This window comes from Saccopteryx bilineata, chromosome 3 (assembly GCF_036850765.1).
Source record: "Saccopteryx bilineata isolate mSacBil1 chromosome 3, mSacBil1_pri_phased_curated, whole genome shotgun sequence".
Lineage (NCBI taxonomy): Eukaryota > Metazoa > Chordata > Mammalia > Chiroptera > Emballonuridae > Saccopteryx > Saccopteryx bilineata.
In genome coordinates this window covers 51,182,471-51,207,387 of record NC_089492.1, presented here as the reverse complement: position 1 = coordinate 51,207,387, position 24,917 = coordinate 51,182,471, and positions in this window count along the sequence as shown.

Sequence of the window (24,917 nt, the reverse complement as noted above, 5' to 3'; positions counted from 1 at the left end):
ACAAAAGATCCAATCCCAAAGAGGAAACATGGTAATCCCTGAAATAAGAATAAATAAAGATTCCAGAATTCTATTGTGACCTCCAAAAAGGGTGATAAATTTAGATTAGGGTCACGTGATTCAAGAGACAGATATACAGAGAACTATTTCACTGAGAGCTTAGCAGTCATAGTTTCTTTTTTTTTTTTTAACTTGAAGACACAATACCCTGTTACATTTGGGTAAGACTTTTATTGACCTTTGGCTCGTTGAGTATGTGTTGATGAATTCTTGTAGTCTTTTGCATGCTCTCTTCCTTGAATCAGTTAAGACACTCATTTTACTTCATGGAAATTCTGTTTTGATCTGTTTCCGAAAGGTGTTGGTAAGTCAAAATGAGCTTTGAAGCAGAATGCACTGAACAACCACTCTACCTGACCATGTTTCTACTAAACATCAGTAGGTCCACACTGCAGTCTTGCCAAATGACTTTAGCTCTTGTTTTTCAGGTTACACTCATTACTCAGCCCATTGGGTTTCCAGAAAGGAGATTCATTAGATCACAGTGTAGCTCAATCCAGACGATGGTCCAGAGATTCTAGTTGTTGTTTTTTTTAATCAGGTAAGAAAATTTTATGTACTAAGAGAAGTATTAACTTTTCTTTATATGAGTAAGTTTGGTTTTTATTATACAGTACTATTTAGTTTTTCAAACTTGAGTAATTTCTATAAGGACACAATCACATATTGGTGAAATCATGAAAAATATAAAAAGTCAAGATAGTGGGTACTTCTGGAGGGAAAGAAAGGGGACACAACTGGAGAAGAACTATAGATAGCTATTAAGTTTTTGTAATATTATTTTACTTAAAGTGGATAGTCTATAAATGGTGTTTATTATTCTTCAAATCACTCAAATATTTTAATTTCAGAAAAAAAGGCTAGATAAACTAGAGACTCATTTTGCTTTTCATTTTTTTGTTTCCAATTTTTTTTTTTAGAGAGACAGAGAGAGAGTCAGAGAGAGGGATAGATAGGGACAGACAGATGGAGAGAGATGAGAAGCATCAATCATTAGTTTTTCATTACGACACCTTAGTTGTTCACTGATTGCTTTCTCATATGTGCCTTGACCATGGGGCTACAGCAGACCAAGTAACCCCTTGCTCGAGCCAGTGACCTGGGGTCCAAGCTGATCAGCTTTGCTCAAACCAGATGAGCCTGCACTCAAGCTGGCAACCTCAAGGTTTTGAACCTGGGTTCTCTGCATCCCAGTCCAACGCTCTATCCACTGCGCCACCGCCTGGTCAGGCTGTTTCCAATGTTGATATCAAATTTGATATTCATGAGATATAATTCTTGAGCAATGGGTCTTTTAGAATGCGGTGATTAGTTCAAGATTTCCTTTTTTGTGATATGATTCCCAATAAAAATTAAAAAACCCCAGATGATTAGCATTTTCCATGTTACTAAAAAGAAAATCAATTTATTGCTTATTCAATGTTTATTATTGGGTGACCACTATATACCAGTTTGTGGTCCTTGCTTTCATGGAACTCTAAGTCTGGGAGGAGAGACAAATATGCAACTTATTAATAAGACCATGAATTCTAGAAAGATAATAGGTAAGCTAATGCAACAATCCTTCTGCCACAACCTAGTAATGCTAGACAAAAAAAAAAAAAAAAAAAAAAGAAAGAAAGAAAGAAAGAAAGAAAGAAAAAGACAACCTAAAATACCTTAAAATGAATAACTTGGCTAGAAATTATGTCAACTTGAATGCCATGGCCATAGATGCCCTCTTAATCTTGTTTCTTTCTGTATCAGGAAGAACAGAAAAATACTTTCCCTAGGTTCAAAGATAAAAAAATATTACAGTAATATCTCCCAATTAGCTTATTACCCTCTATATTAAAGTTACTGAAATGTAACTGTTCATGACAAAATGATTTCTAAAAAGGTACTATTTGTACAAATGAATTTAGGACTAACAAGCCTTTTGTGATATCTGAGTTGTTGCTTCCATTTCTCATAATTTATTTCCCTTATATCATATCATAAAATTAGAAATTTAGACACAGATCCAGTTTCACGTTTAATAAAATGGATTCTCTAAAAGGAAAAATAAAAAGTTATTTAGCACTTTTTCTTTCCTTAGAATACTAAGTATTCTTTATAAGCCAGTCTACGATAAGCAAGTAAACAGAGAATATAAGGAATTGAAATTCTTGGCATGAATCAGATAATCATTTCTCAATCAAATTAATAAACAAACTTTACAAGATTCTTCTTATAATAGTAACTATAATAATAATAATAATAATGTATAATTCAGATACGATCAGCCAATGTCTTATTGTATTTTTAAATTATAAAAAACTCCAAATATATCAAAGTAGAGTAATTATATAGTACAAAAAATTAGCATCTTTCATACACCAATGATGAAACATCAGAAAATGAATTGAAAAAACAATTTTTTTACAATTGTAACAAAAACATAAAATACCTAGGAATAAGCTTAACAAAGGATGTGAAGGACCTACATCTGAAAACTACTACACATTATTGAAAGAAATTGAAAAAGACACAATGAAATAGAAAAATATTGCATGTTCATGGAAGAATCAGCATAGTTAAAATGGCCATGTAACCTAAAGCAATATACAAATTTAATGCAATATTTATTAAAATCTCAACAGAATTTTTTAAATAAATAGAACAAAAAACTACCAGATCTATATGGAACCATAAAAGATCCCAAATAGCCAAAGCAATCCTGAGATAAAAGAATAAAGCCAGAGGTATTACATTACTTGACTTTAAATTATACTATAGAGCCCCATCAATCTAAACAGCATGTTATTGGCAGAAAAACAGACATAGAGACCAATGGAACAAAATTGAGAACCTAGCCCTGGCCGGTTGGCTCAGCGGTAGAGCGTCGGCCTGGCGTGCAGGGGACCCGGGTATGATTCCTGGCCAGGGCACATAGGAGAAGTGCCCATTTGTTTCTCCACCCCCCCTCCTTCCTCTCTGTCTCTCTTTTCCCCTCCTGCAGCCAAGGCTCCATTGGAGCAAAGATGGCCCGGGCGCTGGGGATGGCTCCTTGGCCTCTGCCCCAGGCACTGGAGTGGCTCTGGTCGCGGCAGAGCGACACCCCGGAGGGGCAGAGCATCGCCCCCTGGTGGGCAGAGCTTCGCCCCTGGTGGGCGTGCCAGGTGGATCCCGGTCAGGCGCATGAAGGAGTCTGTCTGACTGTCTTTCCCCGTTTCCAGCTTCAGGAAAAAAAAAAAAAATTGAGAACCTAGAAAAAACCCCACATATATATGGACAAATCATCTTTGATAAAAGAGCACAAAACAAACAATGGAGAAAAGAAAGCTTCTTCAATAAATCGTGCTGGCAAAATTGAAAAGCCACATGCCAAAGAATAAAACTTGACTACAGTTTGTCTCCCTCCACAAAAATTAATTCAAAATGGACAAAAACCTATATATATATAAGATCTGAAACAATAAATTACATAGAAGAAAACATAGGTCCTAAACTCATAGACCTTGGCCGTAGAGAACATTTTATGAATTTGACCCCAAAGGCAAGGGAAGTAAAGGCAACAATAAATGAATAGGACTATATCAAACTAAAAAGCTTCTGCAAAGCAAAAAAACTTACAAAAAAACAAAAAGGCAGCCAACCAAATGGTAGATATTTGCAAACAAACAACAGCTCTGATAAGGTGTTAATATCCAAAATACATAAAGACACATGGATCCTCATATTCATCGCAGCATTGTTCACAGTGGCCAAGACATGGAAACAACCAAAATGTTCTTCCATAGAGGATTAGATAAGCCATACATGGTACATATACACAATGAAATACTACTCAGCCATAAGAAATGATGACATATTTATACTTACGACAACATGGATAGACCTTGAGAACATTATAATAAGTAAAATAAGTAAGCCAGATAAAGCTAAGAACTATATGATTTTGCACATAAGTGGATATAAAACTGAGACTCATGGACATAGATAAAAGTGAAGTGATTACCTGCAGGAGAGGGTGGGGATAAGGGAGAATAGAGTGACAAATATATGGTGATGGAAAATGACTTGACTTTGGGTGGTGGGGTACACACCACTCAGCAGTTTAAAGGCTACAGAGATGTTCACTGAAACCCTATGTACTCTTGTTGATCAATGTTATCCCATTACAATTAAGTTCAAAATAAAAAAATGTTTTTTAACTTTTATTAATTTTAATTTATTGTTTTAACATGGATTCAAGTGGTTCACTCAGTATAACTCCCTCATCCCCACCCCGTGTCCCCCATTATACTTTCTTTGCCTTGTCCCCCCTAACTCCCTCCCCCCTTCCTTCTAGGATTTGCTGTCCTGTTATCTGTTATGTATATATAATTTCACTAATCGCTTCACTTTCTCTGATCCCATCCCTTCATCTCCCTTCCCTCTGACAGCTGTACCTCTGCTCCTTGTGACTCTGCCTCTGTCTCCATTCTGTTCCTCAGTTCATTTTGTTCATTAGATTCCACATATAGTTGAGATCATATGATATTTGTCTTTCTCTGCCTGGTTTATTTCACTTAGCATAATAATTTCCAGATCCATCCATGCCATCGCAAAAGGTAAGATTTCCTTCTTTTTCATACCGCGTAGTATTCTATTGTGTATATGTACTACTGCTTTTTAATCCACTCGTCCATTTTTATTTATTTATTTATTTTTGTATTTTTCTGAAGCTGGAAACAGGGAGGCAGTCAGACAGACTCCCGCATGCGCCTGACGGGGATCCACCCGACACACCCAACAGGGGGCGATGCTCTGCCCATCCAGGGCATCGCTCTGTCGTGACCAGAGCCACTCTAGCGCCTGGGGCAGAGGCCAAGGAGCCATCCCCAGTGCCCGGGCCATCTTTTGCTCCAATGGAGCCTTGGCTGCGGGAGGGGAAGAGAGAGACAGAGAGGAAGAAGAGGGGGAGGGGTGGAGAAGCAGATGGGCGCCTCTCCCGTGTGCCCTGGCCGGGAATCGAACCTGGGACTTCCACACGCCAGGCCGTCACTCTACCACTGAGCCAACCGGCCAGGGCCCCACTCATCCATTGATGGACACTTGGGCTGTTTCCAGATCTTGGCTATTGTAAACAATGCTGCAATAAACATGGGGGTGTACATCTTCTTTTGAATCAGTGATTTGGTATTCTTAGGATATATTCCTAAAAGTGGGATAGCTGGGTCAAAAGGCAGTTCCATTTTTAATTTTTTGAGGAAACTTCATACTGTATTCCACAGTGACTGCAAAAATCTGCATTCCCATCAGCAGTGCAGGAGGGTTCCCTGAAAGAAAAACTTATAAGTTACAGACTCTTTCATGAGCTAAAAGAGTTTTAATTGAGAAATTGAGATTTGTTTTAAATCTGTCAGGAGTTTGTTAATGATTCACAACCATTATAAGGAAAAAAGGTACTTTTCCTCAGAAGTCATATAATTAAATAGGGTAAGTTAGACATTCCTTAAAATTTACAAATGTTTGGAAACTAGAAGGAATAGTATTTTCACAAAAATTTGCTGTATCTACAAATGGAAACTAATTTCTAAAAAAGCTGATTTGTTCAGTCAATGTGGAGTTATGATTTATGCAATTAAATTGTGAATTAGCATCTTGAGAGCTCTCAATACATTTCCAAAAATGCAAACTTTAAAAGTTGTGATATGCATGTACTTTAGATATGATGATAGGAAAAAAATTCATTTAAATATAACTGTTTTTAGAGTCACAATTTTATGTTTAAATAATTATCACGATTGCTCACAATTTGCTTTTGTTACTTTTTTCAAATACCTTTTTTTAAGGAACTAATTGTTGATTTTTATTTTATGTTTTAATTGTTTTATTCTTCCAGACACTATTTTAATGTTTAGTGATGCAAATTAATGTTTTATCTGCCTTTGATACATTTAACTGAATTCCTACTTTTTGGTTGGCTTGTCTCTAACCAAGCAGTTTATTGGTCAATTAGATTAAAAAATAATAAAACCTCAAACACCTATTTTTTTTTAATTTTTAAAAAAAATTTATTTATTCATTTTTAAAGAGGTGAGAGAGACAGAGAGGGAGAGAGAGGAGAGAGAGACAGAGAGAGAAGGGGGAGGAGCTGGAAGCATCAACTCCCATATGTGCCTTGACCAGGCAAGCCCAGGGTTTCGAACCAGCGACCTCAGCATTTCCAGGTCGACACTTTATCCACTGCGCCACCACAGGTCAGGCCAAAACACCTATTTTTATTTTAGTCATTTATTACATTTTTAACTCCTCACCACTTAATTGTTTTGGTGGTATTACATAATTGATACCAAAATGTCAAATGCGAAGTAAATAATGAAAAGAAATTAAAAAAAGATGTAGAGTTTTTTAAAAAAATTCTTGTGTTAACTCATAGCACAATTGTTTTTGTTTTTTAGCGAGAGAGATGGAGACTAGGAGAAAGAGAGAGGGACAGATAGGGACAGACAGACAAGAAGGAAGAGAGTTGAGAAGCACCAATTCTTTGTTGAGGCTTCTTAGTTGTTCATTGATAGCTCTCTCATATGTGCCTTGACTGGGGGTGGGGTAGGAGGGAGATGGCTACAGATGAGCCAGTGACCCCCTTGCTCAAGCCAGTGACCTTTGGGCTCAAGCCAGCAACCATAGGGTCATGTCTATGATCCCACATTCAAGCCAGCAACCCCACACCCTCAAGCTGGTAAGCCCATGCTCAAGCTGGATGGGCCAGCGCTAAAGCTGGTGACTTCGGGGTTTCAAATCTGGGTCTTCTGCATTCCAGGCTCATACTCTATCCACTGCACCACCACCTGGTCAGGCCAAAAGTTGTTTTAGAAATATAAACTTTTTCTGTATAAGACAAAAATGAAACAAAACAAAACAAAATATAAACAGAATATACAAATTTTAAATAATCACCAGACATCTTATCAGTACATGGTGATTGGATAAGATAACTTTCTTTGGATGACGTCAGAGTAATGGCGGAGTAGGAAGCGATACCGATAAATCTCCCCCAAAACTCAACAAGATCTTCAACCAGAAACAGAAAAACCTATACTTGGAGCTTCCAGATTCTTCGCAATACACCCAAAGGTATGATTGAGTGAAAAATTGGCTAAATTTATAACCAAACCCCGAAGGAAATAGGGAGTAAGAAATGCTCCGCCTTCCTCACTAACCTAAACAGGGCGGCTTTCTCTGGTAACTGTGAATATAGAAACTGAGGCGGGCAAAGGGGGTGAATAGATCCAGGCCGCCGCAGCAAAAACGGCCGAACCAGGCTGTGGCTCAGAGATCCAAGCCGAGGAAAATCTGATCCTGTGGCAACCCGGGCAATACAAGCTAACACTCCCGCCAAACCCAAACAAAGAAAGACAAGCGGAGCGGCCATTTTACCCGGTCTCCTGGTCGGTGCGCAGTTAGTGGAAGAGAGATTTCTTCCTAAGCCGCGGAAGTGGGTGCCCGTGTTGCCCCACGGAGAGGCAGGGTCAGAGGCCTTTCTGTGGGCTGAGGGCAGAGTCTCTGGGCAGCCCCAGCGCCCTGGGAAAGCCATGCACGGGAGGGAGTGAGAACTAATCCCAACGGTGGAGATTTTCCGTGCTGGAGGCTGTTTCACTCAGAGGGAACCGCGGCCGGCCTCATATCCTGGTTTGCGAGCGCAGATAAGGAGTGAGCGATTCCTCCGAGTGCCTCGGCAGTGCGCGCCCGTGTTATCGCAGAGAGGGGCAGAGTCAGGGGCCTTTGTGTGGGCCAAAGCGGAATCTCGGGCCGCCCCAGCGCCTTGCAAAAGCCGCACACGGGGACGGAGCGAGACTCAATTCCAACGCTGCAACTTTTCCCTGCGGTTGGGGGTTTCACTCAGAGCGTGAGACTGCTGGCCGGATATCCTGGTCGCAGACAGTGAGTGAGAGTTTCCTCCAAGCGCCCCGGAAGTGGGCGCCCGCTTGTGTTACCGGATAGAGTGGCAGAGCCAGAGGTCTTCGAGTGGGCGGAAAGCCCGCCTGAATATGCTAGCAGCTCTGACTGACTGAGCCTTACCCAGAGCCCTGTGCTGAGTGGAAATAGAGTGGGGAGTTGCCAGCAATTTGAGCCTCTTACTATCCAGGCAGAGGCAGCAGCAACCCCATACCTGGACTATCAGGCTACTAATTGAGGAAGGAAAGACTAGGAGAAAGGCTCCAGGAACACGGACTCTCTCACTGTCGGAGCCTATAAATGCTAATGAGCCTCGACTCCCAACGAGAATAAAGCACAATACATGACATTGCCATAGAGACTTATCAACTGCACACCTCTACCTGAGCGTGCCAAAGGGGCAGAACCCGGGGTACAGAGTCACCGACCAGGAAGAGGGAGAGAAAAGAAAAAGCAAGAAGATAACCTCTCAAAATCAAGAATAATCTGCAGACTTTATAACCTATCCCATTTTATTATATTTGTTCGTTTGTTTCTCTTATCTTCATTCTTGAGACTTTTTTTTCCTCCTCCAATTTGGCCGATTAACTCTCTACCAGTCTTACTCTCTCCTCTCCTTGAACTACACTACCTATAAGTGTTACATCTCCCATTATCATTTCTCTTCTCTTCCTTTCTCTCTATGAGGGTTGCACTCCAAAACCCTTAACTCTCTCTCTCTCTCTCCTTTCTTTTTTCTTCTTTTAGTGGTTCCCTCTTTTTTTCTCTCTCTCTCTTTCTTTTCTCCCTCTATATTAGTTTCTTCCTTTCTCCTTTACATCTCCTCTCATTCAAACCTCAATAACAAACAAATTATCTTATCTGGGACTCAAACCTATGTTTGTGGCATTTTGGGGGGTTTTTACTTCACCTTTTTAACTCACTAGCAGTGCTCCCATCCCTGGCTCTCCATATTATCTAGTTCTTGTTCCACTAAATACAATAGTAAGTTTTTAATTTGTCCCCCCATTTTTCCATTTTCCTCTTATTCCTCTCATCATAACTCTTAGAAAACCAACACCTAAAAGCAAATCATTTTATTCTTGACCCAAATTTTTTCCTTATTTGCTTTTTGTGGGTCCATACGCTCTTTTTTTTTTTTTTTTTTCCTTTTTTTTTTTTTTTTTCTTTCTCTCTTTTTTGTCCCTTTATTACTTTTCCCCAATTCAGGCCCTCCATCACAGGCATTGTTTGTTATAACTCACAGTCCACCACAAGATTTTCTCAAGAAAGAGGGGAGAGGAGAGGAGAGGAAAAAAAGAGGGGGGGAATAATTTCCTTTTTTAAAAAATTTTTATTTTATTTTATTTTTCTTTATTTCATTATTAATTTTTTTTAACAAAAACAACTCTTTTTGATTTGTTATTTTTTTATTTTTTTTAACTTTTTATTCTTTATTAAATCTCATTAATACTATCAACAAAACCACCCTCAGATGCCATTAAGGAAGAGAAAATCGAATATCATGGATACAAAAGAAAGAGAGGTAACACAGCTAGATGAGGAAAAATCTATGGAGAAAAAATTTAATATATTGGAAACCTTGGAGCTAAATGACAGAGAATTCAAGATAGAAATCCTAAAAATCCTCCAAGATATACAAGAAAACACAGAAAGGCAATATAGGGAGCTCAGAAAACAACTCCATGAACACAAAGAATATATGTCCAAGGAAATTGAAACTATAAAAACAAATCAAACAGAGATGAAAAACTCAATTCACGAGCTGAAAAACGAAGTAACAAGCTTAGCTAATAGAACAGGTCAGATAGAAGAGAGGATTAGTGAAATAGAAGACAAGCAACTTGAGGCACAACAGAGAGAAGAAGAAAGAGACTCAAAAATTAAAAAAAATGAGATAGCCCTACAAGAATTATCTGACTCCATCAAAAAGAATAACATAAGAATAATAGGTATATCAGAGGGAGAAGAGAGAGAAAATGGAATGGAGAACATACTTAAACAAATAATTGATGAGAACTTCCCAAGCCTGTGGAAAGAACTAAAGCCTCAAGTTCAAGAAGCAAACAGAACTCCAAGTTTTCTTAACCCCAACAAACCTACTCCAAGGCATATCATAATGAAATTGACACAAACCAACAGCAAAGAAAAAATTCTCAAGGCAGCCAGGGAAAAGAAGAATACAACATATAAAGGAAGGCCCATTAGATTATCATCAGATTTCTCAGCAGAAACTCTACAAGCTAGAAGAGAGTGGACCCCAATATTTAAAGTCCTGAAAGAGAGGAACTTTCAGCCACGAATACTATACCCATCAAAGCTATCCTTCAAATACGAAGGAGAAATAAAAACATTCACAGATACAGAAAAGATGAGGGAATTTATCATCAGAAAACCCCCACTCCAGGAATTACTAAAGGGGGTTCTCCAATCAGATACAAAGAACAAAAAAAAAACAGAGCTACAAGTAAAAGCTCCAAGAAGAACACAATAAAACCAAATTTAAACTGTGACAACAACAAAAAGAAAGAGGGGGAGAAGACGGAGATTAACAGTAGCAAAGGACGATGGAGTGCAAAAGTACTCACAAAATAGTTCGCTACAATGAACAGGGTAGGGACCCTTTTCATTACTCAAAGGTAACCACCATTGAAAAAACCACCACAGAAGCACATGAGATAAAAAAGATAGCAACAGAGGAAAGATGTATGGAATACAACCAAATAAAAACAAAAGATAGAAAAACGAAAGAGAAGGATCAAACAAGACACAAAACTAACAGAAAGCAAGATATAAAATGGCAATAGGGAACTCACAAGTATCAATAATTACACTAAATGTAAATGGATTAAACTCACCAATAAAAAGGCACAGAGTAGCAGAATGGATTAAAAAAGAAAATCCAACTGTATGCTGCCTACAGGAAACTCATCTAAGTAACAAGGATAAAAACAAATTCAAAGTGAAAGGCTGGAAAACAATACTCCAAGCAAATAACATCCAAAAAAAAGCAGGTGTAGCAATACTCATATCGGATAATGCTGACTACAAGACAGGAAAAGTACTTAGAGACAAAAATGGCCATTTCATAATGGCTAAGGGGACACTGAATCAAGAAGACATAACAATTCTTAATATATATGCACCAAACCAAGGAGCACCAAAATATATAAGACAGCTACTTATTGATCTTAAGACAAAAACTGACAAAAATACAATCATACTTGGAGACCTCAATACACCGCTGATGGCTCTAGATCGGTCATCCAAACAGAGAATCAACAAAGACATAGTGGCCTTAAACAAAACACTAGAGCACCTGGATATGATAGACATCTACAGGACATTTCATCCCAAAGTGACTGAGTATACATTTTTCTCCAGTGTACATGGATCATTCTCAAGAATTGACCATATGTTGGGCCACAAAAACAATATCAGCAAATTCAGAAAAATTGAAGTTGTACCAAGCATATTTTCTGATCATAAAGCCTTGAAACTAGAATTCAACTGCAAAAAAGAGGAAAAAAATCCCACAAAAATGTGGAAACTAAACAACATACTTTTAAAAAATGAATGGGTCAAAGAAGAAATAAGTGCAGAGATCAAAAGATATATACAAACTAATGAAAATGACAATACGACATATCAGAATCTATGGGATGCAGCAAAAGCAGTGATAAGAGGGAAGTTCATATCGCTTCAGGCATATATGAACAAACAAGAGAGAGCCCAAGTGAACCACTTAACTTCCCACCTTAAGGAACTAGAAAAAGAAGAACAAAGACAACCCAAAACCAGCCGAAGAAAGGAGATAATAAAAATCAGAGCAGAAATAAATGAATTAGAGAACAGAAAAACTATAGAAAAAATTAATAGAACAAGGAGCTGGTTCTTTGAAAAGATCAACAAAATTGACAAACCCTTGGCAAGACTTACCAAGGAAAAAAGAGAAAGAACTCATATAAACAAAATCCAAAATGAAAGAGGAGAAATCACCACGGACACCGTAGATATACAAAGAATTATTGTAGAATACTATGAAAAACTTTATGCCACTAAATTCAACAACCAAGAAGAAATGGATAAATTCCTAGAACAATACAACCTTCCTAGACTGAGTCAAGAAGAAGCAGAAAGCCTAAACAGACCTATCAGTAGAGAAGAAATAGAAAAAACCATTAAAAACCTCCCCAAAAATAAAAGTCCAGGCCCTGACGGCTATACCAGCGAATTTTATCAAACATTCAAAGAAGACTTGGTTCCTATTCTACTCAAAGTCTTCCAAAAAGTTGAAGAAGAAGCAATACTTCCAAACACATTTTATGAGGTCAACATAACCCTCATACCAAAACCAGGCAAGGATGGCACAAAAAAAGAAAACTACAGACCAATATCTCTAATGAATACAGATGCTAAAATACTAAACAAAATACTAGCAAATCGAATACAACAACATATTAAAAAAATAATACATCATGATCAAGTGGGATTCATCCCAGAATCTCAAGGATGGTTCAACATACGTAAAACGGTTAACGTAGTGCACCATATCAACAAAACAAAGAACAAAAACCACATGATCTTATCAATAGATGCAGAAAAGGCTTTCGATAAAATACAACACAATTTTATGTTTAAGACTCTCAACAAAATGGGTATAGAAGGAAAATATCTCAACATGATAAAGGCCATATATGATAAACCATCAGCTAACATCATATTAAATGGCACTAAACTGAAGGCTTTCCCCCTTAAATCAGGAACAAGACAGGGTTGTCCACTCTCTCCACTCTTATTTAATGTGGTACTAGAGGTTCTAGCCAGAGCAATCAGACAAGACAAAGAAATAAAAGGCATCCATATCGGAAAAGAAGAAGTAAAGGTATCACTTTTTGCAGATGATATGATCCTATACATCGAAAACCCCAAAGAATCCACAAAAAGACTACTAGAAACAATAAGCCAATACAGTAAGGTCGCAGGATACAAAATTAACATACAGAAGTCAATAGCCTTTCTATATGCCAACAATGAAACAACTGAGAAGGAACTCAAAAGAATAATCCCCTTCACGATTGCAACAAAAAAAATAAAATACTTAGGAATAAACATAACAAAGAATGTAAAGGACTTATATAATGAAAACTATAAACCATTGTTAAGGGAAATCGAAAAAGATATAATGAGATGGAAGAATATACCTTGTTCTTGGCTAGGAAGAATAAATATAATCAAGATGGCTATATTACCCAAAGCAATATACAAATTTAATGCAATTCCCATCAAAATTCCAATGACATTTTTTAAAGAAATAAAGCAAAAAATCATCAGATTTATATGGAACTATAAAAAACCCAGAATAGCCAAAGCAATCCTAAAGAAAAAGAATGAAGCTGGGGGCATAACAATACCTGACTTCAAACTCTATTATAGGGCCACGACCATCAAAACAGCATGGTATTGGCAGAAAAATAGACACTGAGACCAATGGAACAGAATAGAAAGTCCAGAAATAAAACCACATATATATAGTCAAATAATTTTTGATAAAGGGGCCAACAACACACAATGGAGAAAAGAAAGCCTCTTCAATAAATGGTGCTGGGAAAACTGGAAAGCCACATGCAAAAGAATGAAACTGGACTACAGTCTCTCCCCCTGTACAAAAATTAACTCAAAATGGATCAAAGATCTAAACATAAGACCTGAAACAATTAAGTACATAGAAGAAGACATAGGTACTCAACTCATGGACCTGGGTTTTAAAGAGCATTTTATGAATTTGACTCCAATGGCAAGAGAAGTGAAGGCAAAAATTAATGAATGGGACTACATCAGACTAAGAAGTTTTTGCTCAGCAAGGGAAACTGATAACAAAATAAACAGAAAGCCAACTAAATGGGAAATGATATTTTCAAACAACAGCTCAGATAAGGGCCTAATATCCAAAATATACAAAGAACTCATAAAACTCAACAACAAACAAACAAACAATCCAATAAAAAAATGGGTAGAGGATATGAATAGACACTTCTCCCAGGAAGAAATACAAATGGCCAACAGATATATGAAAAGATGCTCATCTTCTTTAGCTATTAGAGAAATGCAAATCAAAACGGCAATGAGATACCACCTCACACCTGTTCGATTAGCTGTTATTAGCAAGTCAGGTAATAGCAAATGTTGGAGAGGCTGTGGAGAAAAAGGAACCCTCATCCACTGTTGGTGGGAATGTAAAGTAGTACAACCATTATGGAAGAAAGTATGGTGGTTCCTCAAAAAACTGCAAATAGAACTACCTTATGACCCAGCAATCCCTCTACTGGGTATATATCCCCAAAACTCAGAAACATTGATACGTAAAGACACATGCAGCCCCATGTTTATTGCAGCATTGTTCACAGTGGCCAGGACATGGAAACAACCAAAAAGCCCATCAATAGATGACTGGATAAAGAAGATGTGGCACATATACACTATGGAATACTACTCAGCCATAAGAAATGATGACATCGGAACATTTACAGCAAAATGGTGGGATCTTGATAACATGATACGAAGCGAAATAAGTAAATCAGAAAAAAACAGGAACTGTATTATTCCATACGTAGGTGGGACATAATAGTGAAACTAAGAGACATTGATAAGAGTGTGGTGGTTACGGGGGGGGAGGGGGGAATGGGAGAGGGATAGGGGGTGGGAGGGGCACAAAGAAAACAAGATAGAAGGTGACAGAGGACAATCTGACTTTGGGTGGTGGGTATGCAACATAATTGAAAGACAAGATAACCTGGACTTGTTATCTTTGAATATATGTATCCTGATTTATTGATGTCACCCCATTAAAAAAATAAAATTATAAAATAAAAAAAAAAAAAAATATTTTTCTTAGTAAAAAAAAAAAAAAAAAAAAAAAAAAAAGATAACTTTCTTTGGCTCCAAAGTGGTCAATTTAAAACCAATGCAGAATTCGTGCTTGCATTTAGAGATGCCTGTTTATTCGTTGGCAGTCTAATAAAACAAATATTAAGTGGTGCAGTGCTACTCAAACTGCTGTACTATGCTGATTTGCATACACTTTACTGTCCAAGATAAGAACAGGGGTAAAATAAAGTGTTAAAAAATTTATAGGGGCCCTGGCCAGTTGGCTCAGTGGTAGAGTGTTGGTCTGGCATGCGGAAGTCCTGGGTTTGATTCTTGACCAGGGCACACAAGAGAAGCACCCATTTGCTTCTCCACCCTTCCACCTCTCCTTTCTTTCTATCTCTCTCTTCCCCTCCCACAGCCAAGGCTTCATTGGAGCAAAGTTGGCCCTGGTGCTGAGGATGGCTCCATGGCCTCCACCACCTCAGGCGCTAGAATGGCTCTGGGTGCAACCAAAGCAATGGCCCAGATGGGTAGAGCATCATCCCCTAGCTGGCTTGCCAGGTGGATCCCAGTTGGGCACATTTGGGAGTCCATCTCTCTGCCTCCCTGCTTCTCACTTCAGAAAAATACAAAAAAAAAATTATAGGGATTGAAATTTTAAAAACAAGATTTTTTGTATGTATTGTGTATTTTAAAATAATTATCATTAATGTCATTAGCAGACAGAAACCGCCCCCCCCAATCAAACAAAGTGGATTCTGCATTCAGTTTCAATCTGTAGAGATACAGGCTTTGTTGATGTCTTAAGATAGCTGTCTAACTCTGATGTCAGCAGAATCTCATCCTGGAGGAGACTTTGATGTTCATTATAGGCAGAGGACAGGAGTAAATGTTTGTTCATGATTAGGTGCCAATTCAGGTGCATTCCGACAAGATTAGAAAGTGTCTTTTATTTGATATCTTTTCCAAAATACAAAATCTCTAAGTGGCAGTCAATAATCTTTAAAGTTTTTGACTCCTAGGAGCTCACTGCGAAAGGAAGTGGTTAATAACTTGGCATTTTCCTAAAGTAACTCTAACAAACTCTGGCAATAGTGTAATATATCTCTTTTCAATAATGTCATCCCATCAGCTCCTTCATCTAAGTTCAGTTTAAACGTACTATGATGATGTCGAGGAACTGGGAAGAACCAAGTGACCGTCTTGGGTTTCCAATATTCCTGACTATTTGTTTAATTTATAACTATTGTTTACCCATACAATAAATAGTAGAAATTTTCACTTATGTTACAATGGTTCACATGCAATTTAAATCCTTTGATGTGTTCCAGAGTTCTTCTGGAACACCACAAAGTTATTCCTATAGGTATTGAGATTTTTTAACTTTTAACATTTCAATTTCTTTCTTTCTTTTTTTTTATAATTTTATTTTTTTAATGGGGTGACATCAATAAATCAGGATACATATATTCAAAGATAACAAGTCCAGGTTATCTTGTCGTTCAATTATGTTGCATACCCACCACCCAAAGTCAGATTGTCCTCTGTCACCTTCTATCTTGTTTTCTTTGTGCCCCTCCCCACCCCCTTTCCCTATCCCATTCCCCCCTCCCCCCCATAACCACCACACTCTTATCAATGTCTCTTAGTTTCACTATTATGTCCCACCTACGTATGGAATAATACTTTCTTTTTTTTAGGAGAGAGAGGAGAAGGAGAGAGATGAAAAGCATCAACTCACAGTTGCTTCGTTTTAGTTGTTTATTGATTGCTTCTCAGATGCACCTTGACTGGGGGGTTTCAATCCAAGCCAGTGACATCTTACTCAAGCCAGCAACCTTGGGCTTCAAGTTGGTGATCTATGGGCTTCAAGCCAGCGATCTTTGGGCTCAAGCCAATGACCTTGGGATCATGTTGATCATCTCACGCTCAAACCAGTGTTCTGTGCTTAAACTGCCAAGCCCACGCTAAAGTCCATGATTCCACACTCTAGCCAGCAACTTCAGGGATTTTAACCTGGGCCCTCAGTGTCCAGAACCAATGCTCTATTCACTGTGCCACCACTAGTCTGGCTAAAACTTTAATTTTTAATGAAATCTAGGGAGTAATCAATTTGCATTCCTTAATTTGGATATTTTACAACATCTAGAAACAAATTATAGCCATTAAAGTCAATTATTTACTTTTATAAAACCCAGGTAAAATAAAGACGCATCTGTTTTACATAAACCAACAAAGTTAAGCTAGTTCTCATTTACTAATTACTTTTAGATCACATGAACTTAAAAAAACATTTGAGTTATTTTCAATATTTCTGAGAATTTTAGAATACCCGGTCCTTATATGTGCTTGACTTTAAATTAATTTTAATAATAGCAACTTGAGGTAGAAATTATTTTACATTAAAACATACATATATAGACATATACTGATAGACAAAAACAGAGAACAGTTAAATCTAAATTTTGTTCTGAAGGCATTTACAATTTATAACTGTCCTTGACAAGTCAAGTTCCAAATGACCTTCCCCTAAAAACATTAAAGAATTGGATTGACACCCAAATGGTATTATAGGTTTATCCATTTATTTAAATCCTTTTTTTTGAAGCTTCAGAGAGACCAATTAAATATAATTTCTATTCTTGCTGCCTAATTTTATAGCTGGCTTTTTCTAATTCTTCACACAAAAGATTAATTTGGAAGTATCAAAGAATCCTCACCTCAGCCATCTCAGTGTGAAGGGGAAGCTGATTGTCATGGGGATTGATGGCCTCAGAGGAATGATTTTCCACGTTAATTTTGAGATTTTTATAGTTTGAACAAACTCCCAGGGAAAACCAGCCTTTATATTCATGTCTCTGGACAAGCCAAATAAGATGGATATCCCTATATTCTCTAGAAGAAAAATTTCCTCAAGAAACCCAACAAAGATTCTTAGTCACTTTGGAATACTCAAACAAGAGCCAGCAAGAGCTTAGCAGATCCGTCCAGAACACTGACACTTGCCAAGGTATGGAGGCGCACACATGTCAGGGGGCCCAGGGCTCCCACTGGCTTCCCTCGAATCAGCTGCACTACTGCATGGGATGCCTCATGGAGCTCCATCTCTGCCATTTTAAATTTGGGAATCTGAATAACTATTATCATGAATATGACTATTCAAGCTGGGGAAGCATGTGCTTTTTCTTTTTTTAGAGCCAAACAAAGTTCAGTCTCTCATTTAATCAGCAAAGATTTTGTTCAGATTCTCACTACGCAATCTAATTAAAAACCCAAAATTCAAAGTAGCAGCCCATTATTTTTCCCCTTTCCTGGGTTGTCTCAACCCTTATGCAACATGAGAATTTTCTAAGAACAGCTCAGATAAAGCTCAGATAAAGTCTATTTAGAGCTCCTTAGAGCTTTTTTCCATCTCCTAGATTAGATGCTTCCTGGTTCATGAATTGTTGAATAAAGACAATAAGACCTTTAAAATTTCCTCAGTTAATTTTTTTATCATCTTTGCTTAATTTTATTTATTTATTTTAATTAATTTATTTATTTTAGAAAGAGAAGAAGGGAGGGAGAGAGACAGACAGAAACATCATTCTGTTTCTGTATGTGCCCTGGCTGGGGATCAAACCCACAACCATTGCGTATAAGGACGGCTCTCTAACCAACAGAGTGATCCGAGTTCTCTGAACAGGCCAGAGTTCTTTGTTTAATTTTATATTTTAAAAACTTTATTGTATTTCATAAAGTATTTTTAGTCTGTGACCGACTGGAAGAAAAATAAAGCAAAGCAAAACCAACCAACCAACCAACACAAACTTTGTCCACCACACACGTATTACTTTTCTGAAATGCCTATATTTGTCCACAAGATGTCGCCTTAGTCCCAGAGTTGATCTGAAAACGACAACGTTCTGGACCTGAGCAGTTCTCCAATTTGGCTTTATATTACTACACTATTCCAGTTAAAGATTTAGAACAAAGCATTAATCCTTAACAACAAATGCTAATAGAATGATGTTTAGTGTAACTATTTATTCTCATCAAGCAAACAAAGTATAATTCCACTGACAAATGCATCAAATTTCTGAGAGCCATTGTTTGAATGTCCCCTAGGTGCTGTAATACCAGGAGCAATCATAACATATTGTGATAGCAGAGAGGAGCTTGTGATAAAGGTTGATACAATTATTGTTGGTCTCCCAGAAAAGAGGTTTTAGTATAGTTTATAGCAGTGGTTCTCAAACTGTAGTACTTATCAGAATCATCTGGAGTGCTCGTTAAAATGAATTCTGATTTGGCAGGTCCAACATGTTCCCAGGGAGTCTGATGTGACTGGTTCAGAAAACTCACTTCAAGAGCTTTTGTGCTATTACAAAGCACCGTATTTCCCCATGTATAAGACACTCCTATGTATAAGATGCACCTTCATTTTGGGGCCTGAAATTTGAAAAAAAAATGTGTTACATAAAGTTATTGAACTCAAATTTTATTCATCATAAAATTCATACAACTTTTCATCACTGTCAGAACTCCCATCCATTAGCTTGTCCTCATCTGTGTCCGATGATGAATCACTGTCTTCACATATTGCCTCGTCCTCAGTTCCATCTATGGCATTTGAAATGCCACACTTCTACAACCACTGTATAAGACACACCCAGTTTTAGACCCCAAATTGTTTGAAAAAAGGTGCATTTTATGCATGGGAAAATACTGTACTCAGTGGTAGAGCTGTGTTCCACTCCCCACCCCTATCCCCCTTCCCCCCTCCCCTGTCAGTCTTGCTTTTAATTCCAGTCAAGGCACACAGGAGAAGCAAATATCTGCTTCTACACACCTTCACCTGCTCTCTCACTCTCTCTTTCTTTCCCCCTCCTGCAAGTCATGGCTCCATTGGTTTGAGTGAGTTGGCCTTGGCACTGAGGATGGCTCAGGGCCTGCCTCAGATGCTAAAAAAAAAAGCTTGGTTGCCAAGCAACAAAACAACAGCTGGAGGAGCAGAGCACAGGCCCTTTGGGAGCTTGCTGGGTGGATTCCCATAGGGCAGTGGTTCTCAACCTGTGGGTCCCGACCCTGGCGGGGGTCGAACGAATCACAGGTTGAGAACCGCTGCAATAGGGGCACATGTGGTAGTCTGTCTCTCTGCCTCTCCTCCTCTCAATACAAAAGGGGGGAAAAAGTGCTTGAACCTTGGAGTTAGACACTGTTTCAAATGCAAGTCCTGTCTCTGAGGTAACAGAGTAACCTGTGCAAGAGACCTGGCTGTTCCAAGTCTGTGTTTCCTTGTGTTCAAATGGAGGTGCTGACCATGGTAAGAATAGGTTGGGATAGTCTATGTGGCAGTTTAGCAAACAGCTTGGTGTCCAGGAAGAATATGGATTTTGTGGAACCTGATATTTATACAAATTTGAGCTAAAATAGAAAATTGTAAATGTAAAATTGGTCAAAGTTACATATTTATTTAGAAAAAAATAAAGGCAAATTCAAATAGTTAAAATGATGACCAATGTCACATTGTCTGAAAATATGGTAAACTATCATATTTTTATTAATAATTACCTGACATATCTCTTTAATATTCTTTTCTGCACTTTTGCCTTCATTTTCTATAATTGCCTCTTTGTACGAGTATTCTGTACTCTGATTTACTGTACTAAAATTAGAAAGACAATTCAGTCTTACCTGTAGTATAATTGATCAAAATCTTTTAAAAAATTATTAACAGTTTAAGAAATTTCTTTAAACTTCACAATTGATAATGTCATGTAAAGTTTAAGGATGATTATCAAATTGGGAAAAGCCTCTATTACCTCTCTTTTATATATGAGCTGTAAGGTTTAAGGGCATTTCAAGTTTCCCTGTGTAGGGCCTAATCTTAAATGTTCTTTGAATTGTTGGTTCTCTAACCACAGTTGCAGTATTTCAAGTTTCATAATGTTTTATTAGTTTCTTATTGCTACTGTAGCTAGTTACTGCATACTTTGTGGTTAAACAGGTCAAAGTTATTCTCATATGAGGTGAGAAGTCCAAAGGGATCTCAGTAGGCTAAAATCAAGGTTTTAACAGGGTTTTGTTACTTCTAGAAGTCCAGAGGACAGTAGTTTCCTAGCCTTTTCCAGCCTCCAACGAGTGCTTGCATTCCTTGACTTGTGGCTCCTACCTCCATCTTTAAAGCCAGCAGCATACCATCTTCTTATCTCTCTCTGCCTCTGCTTCTAAGGACCCTTGTGGTGACCTTGGGCCTTGTCAAATAATCCAGGGTACTCTCCTCATCTCAGGGTCAGCTGATAAATAACCTTAATTCCATCAGCAACCTTAATTTGTCTTCGCCATGTGACTTTAATATAACTTTGAGTGTCCCATTTTGCCTACCACAGTTATCTTTATAAATGTTGATATTTTATGTCAAAACAGAGAAGCATGTAACTCTTTTTCAATGTTTTTATGAGTCACTTTTCTATGCAGAGAATGAAGGAACTGGTTCATTATCTCTATTTGAAAGTTATTTCTCTCTCTTAATGAGTTACTGCTTTTGGTCCAATTTGAAAATTTTTAAAAAGTCTCTTCTCAATATCAATATAATTTCTATTGATTTCATTGCTATCTTTATTAATATTATTTCACAAGCTATTAATTTTTATTTGGCTATCCTCTAAGACATCAAAAACAGGTGCACTTTATATACATATATATATTATTTTATTTATTTATTTTTTACAGAGACAGAGAGAGAGAGTCAAAGAGAGGGATAGATAGGGACAGACAGACAGGAACGGAGAGAGATGAGAAGCATCAATCATTAGTTTTTTATTGCATGTTGCAACACCTTAGTTGTTCATTGATTGCCCCCTCATACGTGCCTTGACCACGGGCCTTCAGCAGACCGAGTAACTCCTTGCTGGAGCCAGCGACCTTGGGTTCAAGCTGGTGGGATTTTGCTCAAACCAGATGAGCCTGTGCTCAAGCTGGCGACCTTGGGTTCTCGAACCTGGGTCTTCTGCATCCCAGTCTGACACTCAATCCACTGCGCCACCGCCTGGTCAGGCCACTTTATATATTTTTAAATCAAGAAGCTGTATATTTTCATTTGTTTTAAAGAAATATTCCAAAGCTTCTTTCAAATTAGCATAAAAATATCAACTGAATAAACTTTTGTATGGTGTTTGTGTTCATTTTTTTTTCTAGTTTTAGATAGCACATTTTAGATCTGTAAAACATTGCTGTTGCTTCACTGCAAATCTCAAAGGGCTAAAAAATGAGCAGATTGTCATGTTAAATTTTTTAAAGAAAAATCCATACAATTTTTATATATGTAAGTAAACACCTCACTAGGAGATAGACTCCAGCATGTGAAATAACCTAGGAAATGCTCAGCAAAGTTTTGAAACTGAGAAGGCGTACTCAGGGCCATCACGATTGCTGTGGGAAAGATGGATCCCTTGGATCTGAGACTCACTAAAAGCAAAACATTTTCTTTGAAATTTCCATGTTACATTGAATAGCTTTTTTTAAACTGAAACTCTATAATGCGATGATAAAATGGAGTGCTTTTGGAGTAAGAAGCCATGACATTTGGAGTTTTGACTGTCACTAACATGTTTGACGTGTCATGCTCCTTCTCATGATTAGGAGACATGAAGATTTTCTGTTGTTCCATAACCTTTTTGACGGCAGATATCCTGTCTTTCACTTCCCCACCACTTACCCAAATGTTTACATCAATGTTTGACAATTAACAGCTAATCAATAAACTTTCTAAGTGCATGAGTATGCCTGAATGTCCTCATTTGTAAAGAATAGAGTTTAGATTTAATGATCTTGGAAGTTCTTTCCAGGTTCTAATATCCTAATGTAAAGCCTTTTCAGCCAGTTATCCTTCCTTCCTTCCTTCCTTCCTTCCTTCCTTCCTTCCTTCCTTCCTTCCTTCCTTCCTTCCTTCCTTCCTTCCTTCCTCTTTCTTTCTTCTTTCTTCTTTTTTTTTATGCCGTGAAAGGAGAGGAGGCAGAGACGAACTTCAGCATCCACCCTGATCGGGATCCACCCAGCAAGCCCACTAGAGGGAAATGCTCTGCCTATTTGGGGCGAGGCTCCATTGCTCAGCAACCAAGCTCTTCTTAGTGCCTGAGGCAGAGGCCATGGAGCCATCCTCAGCACCCAGGGACAACTCACTTCAATCCAGCCATAGCTGTAGGAAGGGAGGACAAGAGAGAGAGAGAAAAGTGAGAGGGGGAGGGTTAGGGAAGCAGATGGGCACTTCTCTTGTGTGCCTTAACAAGTAATCGGGGAATTGAACCCGGGACATCCACATGCTGGGCCGATGCTCTACCACTGAGCCCACTGGCCGGGGCTTAAGCCAGTTGTTCTGATTTATTTGTTACATATTCAATAAATCACTAAAATTTATTTTTCTTTTATTTGAGAAACAGTGTTAAATATTATTTTCAGTCAAGAGAGATCAGGACCACTGTTTCTGGAGTCAGGCCTGATATTGAACCCTGACTCCAAATTTACTGGTAGGAGCTATGGGCAAAGGTTAAGATAGCACCTATCTTACAGTGTTGCTGTGTAGAGTGAATAACAACAGCAAAAGTAATAAAAACAACAGGTAATGGGTTTTAAGTCCTTACTATTGGCCAGAAACCTGCCATGCCTCACACAATTAACCCGTGAGCAAGGACCATTATTACTCCAGTTTGCAAATAGGTCACTGAGATGCAGACAGTCTAAGCAACAGACCCAGGTTTGTTCATTTGGTGAGTGGAGAATAGATGATTTTAACCGAGGCAGATTAAAATGAGGCCGCATATAGTACTGAGTACACATAAGAAGTGTGGACAATGTGCAGGAGCAGCTGCCACAACAATGGAAGACACAGTGGCAGCTGCAGGGGCTGCACGGGCTGCACAGGATACAAGTACACTTTGGGTATTTGTAAGGCTGAATGCCTTCCCTTAAAGGTCTGGCAGACTAACAGGGAAGTTGAACATGTGGACTTAAAAGATGTAATGAAGAAATAACTTAAGTGCTGTTGGACCACAAAAGAGACTAATTTGGACTAGTGAGGGGGGATTAGAGGAGCTTTCACAGCAAGTGACCTTTCGGCAGAGGCTTGGTGGATTCTGGCAGGGGAAAAGGAGGGCATCTCAGGTAGCGAGAACACCAGGAGGTGGGCAAAAGAATGGAAGAGTGTGGAAAGATGATTACTTTAGTGGAGTGTGGCTTTTAGGAAATGAAGTGGTAAGGGGCCAACTTGGAAGAGTTGTGTAAGACTGGATTGTAGAGACCCCCAAATGTCATGCTAAGGAGTTTGAATTTTATCCTGCAGGTACTGAGGGTTTTAGTACCAGTCTGAATAGCATCTTGTGTGCTTTCATGGAATGTCCTACCTTTGGCTAGGTTGCATCCACTGTAGCTACTGGCTTAGAATTTGAGCTAAACAAATAGGTGCAGTATAGAAAATGGCTGCCAGGACACAGAGGCAGACGTAAGACAGGAGGGGCAATGCTCTATCTGGCTTTCTCCCGCTCCATGGTTTTAATACCAGAATCATTTGGTAGTGTTTGCCACCTGCTGAAAAATCTCAAAGTCAGGTTGCTGTTCTCTCCTCAACCTCCTCTCCCCTATCACTACTCCACAGGCCACTTGGCTTTGCAGTATCATTTCCAAAAATGTTTATAATATCTTACTACTGCCTGTTCCATCTGCTCCTCACTCATGGAGACCTGGCTGCTTTGCAAGGCCTGGAAGTCGGGCACACAGAGCCAGGAAAGGTTAAAAATGCAGCTTTGTTCTTTCTCTCATCAGGTCGTTTACCATCTTTACATCCATCTTTCCACAGATGACTGAATACAATCCTTCCCTGAATATAGCCAAACCTTGAGCTACTTCTCAAATTAATAATAATAATAATAAAAGAAATAACATAGACTATTTTACCAGCAGTATCAATGGACCAACTTACTAGTGCCAATTATAGACACACATAGGGGCATATGAACACACACACACACACACGTGCGCGTGCACATACACACACACACCAGTTCAAATAAATCTTCTATAGGTGTATTTTGCTAAAACTTTGTATA